Source organism: Elephas maximus, chromosome 1 (assembly GCF_024166365.1).
Source record: "Elephas maximus indicus isolate mEleMax1 chromosome 1, mEleMax1 primary haplotype, whole genome shotgun sequence".
In the NCBI taxonomy this organism is placed as follows: domain Eukaryota; kingdom Metazoa; phylum Chordata; class Mammalia; order Proboscidea; family Elephantidae; genus Elephas; species Elephas maximus.
In genome coordinates this window covers 81,296,718-81,300,487 of record NC_064819.1, presented here as the reverse complement: position 1 = coordinate 81,300,487, position 3,770 = coordinate 81,296,718, and the positions used below count along the sequence as shown (strand labels likewise).

The following is a 3,770-nucleotide window of genomic DNA, read 5'->3' as shown; positions in this document are numbered from 1 at the left end:
GATTGGAATGTGAAGAAAGTTGGAAACAAAGGATTGGTTTTTGGAAAATACGGCCTTGGTTATAGAAACAGTGCTAGAGATCGTATGATAGAATTTTGCAAGACCAACAACTTCTTCATTGGAAAACATTTTCTCAACAATGTAAATGAAACTATACATGTGAATCTTGCCAGATGGAATACACAGGAATTAAATCAACTACATCTGTGGAAAGAGGTGATGGTAAAGCTCAATAGCAACAGTCAGAACAAGGCCAGGAGCCGACTGTAGCACAGGGCATCAGTTGCTCATATACAAGTTCAAGATGAAGTTGAAGAAAACTCAAACAAGTCCACAAGGTCCAAAGTACAGCCCATACATAAACATAGGCATACATAAACATATTATGCAGTCATTGTGCTCCTAGATATTTACCCAAATGAAGTAAGAGCTTATGTCTACCAAAAACCTGCACACAAATGTTGATAGCAGCTTTACTGATAATTTCCAAAAATTGGAAACAAGATGTCCTTCAACAGATGAATAAACAAGCTGTGGCACATCCATATAATGGAGTATTACTCAATAACAAAAATAAGTGAGTTTTCACACTATGAAAAGCTAGGAAGGAACATTAAATTTATATTGCTAAGTGAAAGAAGTTAGTCTGAAAAAGCTACATATTGTATGATTTCAAATATATGACACTCTAGAAAAGGCAAGATTTTAGACAGTAAAAAGATCAGTGGTTGCCAGCAATTCAGGGGAAGTTGGGAGGGATGAATAGGTGGAGCACAGAGCATTTTTAGGACAGTGAAACTATTCTGAATGATACTGAATGGTAGATACTTAACATTACACATATTGCTTTTATAGCATCAAACAGCCAAGATACCACCCAGCCTTTACACACACACACACACACATACACACGGGCAAACATATACACATTCCCATCAGTTTTGTGTGTGACACTCTAGTTTTCTCCTTAAGTGAAACCTACCACACACTGTTTCTTGTTCTTATCGTACAAACCCCATGAGCCCACTGAAAGAACAAGCCTGACAGACAAATCATGTTCTGCCAATTTCAAAAAAGTCTCAGTGTTAGTTTTATGAATATTAGTAAAGGCGTGTATATGGGCAAACCAGGATGAGAAAAAGCGAACAGGTAGAAATCAGGTATCAGGGAATGGATTTATTTTTAGTCTTCTTACGTGGTTTAAAGAACTAAGTTTAACCATGATAAATCTCAGGGCTCTAGAAGGGTATTGGAGCAAGCTTATTTGTTTTCCACAAATATCCCAAATGCATTTCTAATCCCCAAATCTCAAAGTACATTTTTCAGTCTTTATCCACCCTCAACATGGGTGTACTTACTGATCGCTCACAGACTGAAGCGTGGAGACAAGAGTGTTACCCTGAGTTCACTAATATTTCACTGTGTTCCAAGGTATCTTGAATTTCATATAGTTGATCTCTTTCTTCCAGGCTTCTTCCCATGCCCTTTCATCCCCAATTTTTCAAACTCCCTTTTCCATTCCTCCTTCTGTTTGGAAATAACTGTTTTTTTTTTTTTCTTGTCCTTTAAATCCTATCTATTTATCTTCTATTTCCCTCTTATAGTCCACCTTTCTCTAAATCTTGAAGCCGCTGCTTCATACATGCTTTATGGGTTCCTCTTCCAGCCTGTTGGTAGGGCCCTGACTTATCTGATATCTCAAGTAGAAGACAAAAGACCTTTATAATGAAATACAGAATGCATCACTATGTGGTTTTAGTCTGCTGTTGCTTTTCTCCATCAAATCTGTCACATAGATTCTGATTGAAGAAACAGAAAATACAGTAAAGACTTTCAAGCAGCCAAAAGATTAATTTCTTTAGCTTTGTGCCTCAGGTTAAGACAACTATAGAGGAAATCAAAAGAGCTGAAAATGGGGACTTGATTCTTTGCCACCCATAATACAAGGCAGAGACTTTTAACAACTCAAGCTTGTAAAAAAGCCTCCATGGAAACCTCTTGTGGCTATTTATCCAACACATGTTTCCAATCTCTGCCTTCACATTCAAACCCTATGAAGAATCAGTACCCTCCATTGATTCCTCAGGGATTCCTGCCTAATGCAGCTGCTGATACCCCTTAACACTGATCAACACTACCTCAGTGCTCAAGGATTCTGAATCTCAGGAAAAAAACACTTAGTTCTAGGTAAAAGTTAGCCAGCAGCCCTTCAGGAATGGGGCTTGTGTAGTTCAGTGGTAGAGCACATGCCTTTCGTGTACGAGACCCTGGCTGCGAACCTCCGCACATCTACACTTTTTCTCTGCTTCAACACTATTTAAACCCAATCTTGAAGGAATACAAATTCACTTCTCCTAATATTTTCCATTCAACTCCTGCACCCATAAAGAGCAAAAACATAACCCAATGGACTTCCTTGAACACTCTTTCATTTCTGTGCTATGACCTTCTATATCCATTAAGGTGAATGTGACAGCAGGAGTATGATGAGAACAGGGAGAAAAGAAAAACCAGATGCTAACAGACTCTCTTCAATCACCCAGAAGAAAAGCGTGCACCTTAAGCTCCTATTTTGTACTATTATTAAAGAGACAGAAAGAAAGATAAAGGACGGGGGTGTTGAAAGGGCCCTGTGGATAGTTTTTTTTAACCAACTAAACCCCAAAGCACCCCAGTGAGGTTCCCTCTGGACTACCTCCAGATATGCTGATACCTAAATTACTTCAGGGCAAAACTGAGTGCATAAGCTTTCCTTTTCTTCGATTCTGTTTCCCTTTATTCCTGACGAGGTGGCCGAGTGGTTAAGGTGATGGACTGCTAATCCATTGTGCATTGCGCACGTGGGTTCAAATCCCATTCTCGTCATTCCTTCCTTTCCTCACTGTGTTGTGGAAGTGAGATTTGGAACTCTGGTGGCACAGTCATTTTCTGCTAATGAAAAACTAAGTAATTCAAATCTACCAGCAGTGCCTTGGAAATGCTAAGAGGCAGTTCTATTCTGTCCTATAGGGTTCCTGTGAATCCGGATTGCCTAGAGGACAACAGGTTTGGTTTTATTGTTTTTGACTCCTGACAGGTGCACAGCATCACCCAAGAAGAGAAACACACCTTTGGACTTTCATCTTCCATTCAGCCAAGCACAGATTCTCCAGACAGACATTATTTTCCTTTTGCCCTTTTGTAACCTCACTGTATTTGTCTCAGAGCCCCAATATTGCCCCAGAGAAACTTAAACCATAAGAGAGAAGAAAAGTCTCCATAAAGGAACAGGAATCCATATTTGGACTTTTTTTCCCCCCCGGGGAAAACCAGGTGTCATCAAGTCAATTCTGGCTCATGGCAACCCCATATATGTCAGAGTAGAACTCTCCTCTCTAGGGTTCTCAATGGCTAATTGTTTGGAAGTAGATCATCAGATACCTCGAGTGACAGGAACCCCCAATGTTTCAGTTAGCAGCAAACAAGTGTTAACTATTTAAGTCCACCTAGGGACTCAATTCCCAGGGAAAAACAAAAATCCAACTGCTCAGGGGATCCGGATAACACCGCATCTGATCATCTCACAATCTCAGTTTATTAATTCTAAGTAATTGTTCTCAGAGGTTTCAGATGATCTTTGATTTCTTTTTTGAATGTTGCTAAAATTTCCTCCAACTTCAAAGTTAAAAATTTGAAAACAGAAACCTAATGTTCCCTTATCAACATTTTCACTTACATGCTTGTACTACATTCTCACAGTGCTGTCTGCATGGTGGAATGGATAAGGTGTC

At 39.5% G+C, this 3,770-nt stretch overlaps 1 non-coding gene across 1 annotated transcript; it reads left to right on the top strand.

Annotated features, from left to right (window-relative positions):
* Nucleotides 1–2,783: 2,783 nt before the first annotated feature.
* Nucleotides 2,784–2,865, top strand: TRNAS-GCU (transfer RNA serine (anticodon GCU)). The gene has a single exon. It is a non-coding gene; the product is annotated as a tRNA-Ser (tRNA).
* The last annotated feature ends 905 nt before the right edge of the window (nucleotides 2,866–3,770 follow it).